This window comes from Echinops telfairi, unplaced genomic scaffold (assembly GCF_000313985.2).
Source record: "Echinops telfairi isolate 266 unplaced genomic scaffold, ASM31398v2 ScPeMD7_7473;HRSCAF=8511, whole genome shotgun sequence".
Lineage (NCBI taxonomy): Eukaryota > Metazoa > Chordata > Mammalia > Afrosoricida > Tenrecidae > Echinops > Echinops telfairi.
In genome coordinates this window covers 273,152-278,676 of record NW_022111377.1, presented here as the reverse complement: position 1 = coordinate 278,676, position 5,525 = coordinate 273,152, and the positions used below count along the sequence as shown (strand labels likewise).

Genomic DNA, 5,525 nt, shown 5'->3' with positions numbered 1-5,525 from the left:
GCATTTGTACATTGTTTCTCAAAACATTTTCTCTCCATTTAAACCCCCGACATTAGGTCCTCATTTTTCCCCTACCTCCCCGGATTATTAATTATTCTTATGTCCTTCTCCTTTTTATCTTCATTAGTCTGGCTAGGGATTGATGGAACACAAATTGAAATGCTTCAACGAGCTCTTGAAGTACTAGAAACATTCACTTTTTATGCCAGGAAATTTGGAAGAGAGCTACCTGGCCAACTGATTAGAAGAGATCCATATTTGTACACATTACACAGAAAGGTGACCCAATAGACTACTCAAATTATGGAACAATATCATTGATAGTACATGCAAGTAAAATTTTGCTGAACATCATTCAACACCATTTGGAGCCGGACATTGAAAAGGAGCTGCCATTCGTTCAGGCTGGATTCAAAGAGGACGTGGAACAAGGGATGACATTGCTGATGTCAGGTGGATCTTGGCTGAAAGCAGAGAAAGCCAGAAAGATGTTTACTTGTGTTTTATTGACCACGCCAAGGCATTCGAATGTGTGGATCATAACAGAATATGGATAACCTTGAGAAGAATGGAAATTCCGCAACACTACAATGTGTTGATGTGGAACTTGTACATGGATCAAGAGACAGGTGTGGGAACAGAAAAAGGGAATACTGCATGGTTTAAAATAGTGAAAGGTGTGAGGCAGGGTTGTATCCTCACATCACACTTGTTCAGTCTATGCTGAGCAAATCATCCAAGAAGCTGGATCATACAAAGGTCAATGTGACATCACAATTGAAGGAAGTCTCATTAACATTGTGTGATATGCAAATGACACAACCTTGCTTGCCGCAAGTGAGGAGGACTTGAAACACTTGGTGATGAAGGTCAAGGATTTCAGCCTTCAGTCTGGATTACAACTCAACATCAAGAAGACCAAAATCCTCACAATTGGACCATTAGGTAACATCAGGATAAATGGAGAAAAGATAGGGGTTGTCAAGGATTTTGTCTTGCTTGGATCCACAGTCAATGCTCATGGAAGCAGCAGTCGAGAGATCAAAAGGCAAAAAAGAAAAAAGAGAGAGAGAGATCAAAAGGTGTGTTACATTAGGTAAATCGGCTGCATAAGATATTTTTAGAGTATTGAAGAGCAGGGATGTTACTTTGAAGACTAAGGTGCACCTGAACCAAGCCATGGTATTTTCCATCATGGTATTTTCATATGCATATTTTCATCTGCGTATGAAAGTTGGACATTTAATAAGGAAGACCGATGAAGATTTGATGCATTTGAATTGTGGTGTTGGAGAAAAATATTGAAAGTACCATAGACTACAAAAAAAACAGACAAATATTGGAAGAAGTACAACCAGAATGCTCCTTGGAGACCAGAATGGTGACACTTCATCTTACATACTTTGGACATGTTATTAGGAGAGGCCAGTCGATGCAGAAGTGCATCCTGCTTAATAAAGCGGGTGGGCAGTGAAGAAGAGGAAGGCTCTCAGCAAGATGGATTGACTCAGCGGATAAATTGGGCTCATGAGGACCATTGTGAGGATGGCACGGGACAGGGCAGCGTCTCACTGTTGTGCAGAGGGTCTTTACAGGTCGGAACTGACTCGATGGCACCTAACAACGAGACGTGATTCCTACTCTTCAGGAGCTTCAATCCTAGTGAAATAATGTAGGTGTGGCAAACAGACGGATTTCTCTCAAACTGTCTCCCCCAAATATATGCCAGACTTAGCTGCTTGAGAATGACTGTACACTTGGAGGTCATCAGGAGTGGATTGGGGTCATTCTCCCTGAGAGTTATCAGCTGTCTAGACCAAGCAGACACCATTGTTTATCTCACAAGTAGGGCCCACTCCCTTCTGATAAGGATAGTAGTTGTCTGTTTCCTTGTAGGAGACACCAGAGAGGTCAAACTCGTCCAAAGATGACCAAGGTTAGGCAGCCATCATGAATCTAGGGTCCACCCATCTTGTCACATGTATACCGCCAGACCTTCCCATTCCTATGGGCACACCCCTAGCTCATCCCTTCCTATTATGCTTATGCCTATCATAGATCCCCTTCCTACAATGTGTACGCCTATTGTACTGCTCCTTCCTGTGACGTGTGACTCTGTAATCATGTCCCCTAAAGTGATATAATGATTGGTTAGCAATAAAGGAAGAAGCTCGCTCCGGAGCCCAGGAGGCTCTCCCCAATTCTCCAGGCCCTCTCTGGCTCTCAGGCCAGGGGAGACTCCCTGGTTCTCAGTCCCCAAGGCTGCTCCTGCTCTCGTGGCTGGGTTTCCCCCACAAGGACCACCAAGCAGGGCTGAGGTGAGCAATGCTACCATGTAATGTGTCTGACTGCATTATTGTATCTCTCATGCTCTCTATGACTTTAATATAATACTTATATATCTCAACCATACAATTGTGCATTACTGAACCCGTGCATAGTACTAGTAGCGGGTGGAGCTGGACCCCACCCCATAACTTAATACTACAATGTAGGCTCCTCCATCTATGCCTGCTGCTGCTCTCCAGTAGATATGTTTATCTACAGTTGTCTAAACACAGTCCAAAACAGATATCTCTCCCAATCACAGACAAATCACTGCTTCCAAAGTTTTTCTCCGCATCACCTTCCCAGGTGAACAAACAACAGCAGTGTGATTCAGAGGCATCTGACCCAAATTAAGTCCAGAAGTTTCCTTAACATTTGCTTGTTATTTTAATATTCTTCATAAGTAATGGACCCCACACACCTGAATAAAAATCCCACTGCTGTAGAGTCAATTCCTATTCTTAGGGTTACAAGTTGGGCTGCTAACCGAAAGGTGAATGGTTCAAACCCACCAGCCACTCAACGGGAGAAAGCTGAAGCCTTTTGCTCCCATAAAGATTTACAGCCTCAGAAATTCACAGAGGCAGCTCTACTCTGTCCTATAGGGTCTCTGTGAAAATCCTGAATAAGGGGTTTGAAATCAGACCCATTCTGCCTGTTATATCATATTTCCTGGTGTTGCCGTTTTTTTTGGTCTCTCCCGGTATGCTATGTAAATGTTAACTCACTCTTCCACTGTTATCCTTGGGAAGCAGGAAGCCAATGTTATTTCATAGATAAAGAAACTGGGGTCCAGAGAGGTTAAATGCCTTGCTCAGGGTCACATAACTACAGACAGTAGGGGTGCTGGGAATGGGGCTGGGGGTTAGGACTCCCTGCCTGGGGTCTCCTGGCTCCCAAATGGGGCCTCCTTTTTGAGAGATAACTTCATATGTTAAAACTCTGTTGGACTTGTCTTCTATAAAAGGAATGTTAGGCAACCGCTGGGACAAAACATACATTTTTCTTCTCCTGTATGTTAGTGCATGGTTCACTTGCAGGGGGCAGCTTGGGGACAAATAGCCATTGTCTATAATGGTCTCCAAGTTCACCCAATTTGGAGACTAAAATTTAAAACTGGATGACCCTTTCAGCACCAAGTCCATGACAATTCTACTCTGTTGACAGGCATCCCAATTATGCCATTTTAAGAATCTGCATTCCTAAAAAGGAAAAACACAAAAACCAAAAAAACCTAGGTTTGGGGTTGACGAGAACTTCATAGAAATACAGTCCTCTTTGCTCTAGAGAGCCAAACGCCACCATTTTGAAGTGTGGTGGCAATACTGTTTGCCTGGGGTAACCAGTGGTCAACAGCAAGTCTCCTCTTTTTTGTCTATTATTTTCACTTCTCAGAATTTGTGGCCTGTAAGTACTGACTTATTTGATTTAACGTAGATTGAATTGGAATCGTTGCTTCTAAATCCAGCAGGGAGCTCTTAGCTGATGACTTTCTGTTCAAGAAATGCATGCCCCTATAGGCAAGAGAGCGGGGGTTGGAGATGACGTCTGGCAGCAGCCTCCCATCGGCTGCCTCCTGACATGAGGCAGAGAGGACACAGTAGAACAAGTGCCTTGATTGGCTGACGTGGCTGCTTCCTGGACCTCAGTGAAGAAGCAGAGGGGGGCTGACTCAGAGAAGGGGAGGCCGTTTCTGAGAACGTTGGCAGCGGCAGATCCACATGTGGTTGATTTTGTTTTTATTTTAAGCTGGACATTTAAAAGCAAAACTTCTAGTTGACAGCTGATGCAACTCAGATTGAAGATAGCATTGTTGTTTATTGGAAACCATACTATGTTCGTACTTTTAAAAATCACCCACCCTATGATTTATATCATATGTTGGCATTTTTGCTGAATAAGTTGAAGTCAGATTTATAAAAATCAAATGAAGCCATGTGTCAAAATCTAAGGAACATAAGATATTATGTTCACTTCAAAAATAATTCAATAAATACAGTGCTCTTTGCTAGATGCTATGAGCCCTTTCCACCTTTCCGCTTGGCCGGGCTGTGGTGGCATTGTGGGTTGATAAGATACAGGAAGCTAGGTCACTGCTATTTCAAACCCAAGCAGGGTGACCCATGTTGGACAGGTTTCAGCAAAACTTCTAGACTAAAAAGTAGGACGAAAGGCCTGATCATCTATTTCTGAAAAGTAGCTGATGAAGACCCTATGGATGACAATAGAATATTGTCTGATGTGGTGTTGGAATGAGCCCCCTGGGCTGGAAGTCCCTCAGAATGCAGATGGCCATGGCCATAGATGTGAACATACAACAACCGTGGTGATGCTGCCAGGCTGGAAGGTATATTGTTCTCGTGTGCAAGGGTGGAGGTGTGTGTGCATGAGTCAGAGTGGGCCTGGTGACAACTGACAACAGCACACGGCGGCTTTGTTGTGCAATATGCTCATTCTACCATCATGCTGAAGACATTGCCTTGTTCTTCACAGTTGGCAAAATGGAAATGCCAAGACTAGTTGAGGCTTTAAGGAGCTAAGATGAGGTTCTCAGAATTGCTGCCCTAATTTTAAGCCCAACAAACCAAATGCCCAGCATCCTCTTATGTGAAGTTTTTAAACAATAAATAGAAATAGCCAGTGACTACTCCCTTAATGAGCTACATTCACCATTTAATATTTACTCTGGGGCCAACCTTCATGATGCCACTGCCTTGGCGGCCCCTCCCCTATGACACTGTCCCCCCCTAGTCTTGGACCGCAGGGCCATTTAGGGGTCACCCCTCTGACAATGTCAGAGGATGTGATCTGCACCCCACTCTACCCCGTAATGATCCCACTGTATAAGATTTCCTTGATAGAAAACACTATGACTTCGGGGAAGATGATGCCCCTGTAGAGTCACGTGCTCTGTGCTCCTGCTTTTAGATCAGAAAATCAAGAGAATGTGGCTGCTAGCTGGGGAGCCAGAACAGGTCGAAGATCCAGAGCAGGCTGGGGTCGCTGAGCAGGATGGAGATCTGGAGCGGCCGGAGCAGAGCTCTTGTCTTCTCTTGGCTGTAGATACCAAGCTAAGTCAGCTTCCAAGGACGTCCTCAGCCAATGGCAGCAAGGTGGTCAAACTGCCCGCCCTCACATCCCCTCCCAACCCCAAACATCAGAATTACAGCCTGAGGGGAAGGGGAGCGGATCGGATC

General features: G+C 44.5%; 1 protein-coding gene across 1 annotated transcript in view; it reads right to left on the bottom strand.

Annotated features, from left to right (window-relative positions):
• The window catches only part of CCDC3 (coiled-coil domain containing 3), a 180,765-nt gene that overhangs the window by 97,467 nt on the left and 77,773 nt on the right, over window positions 1-5,525 (bottom strand). The gene's annotated exons all lie outside the window — the stretch shown is intronic.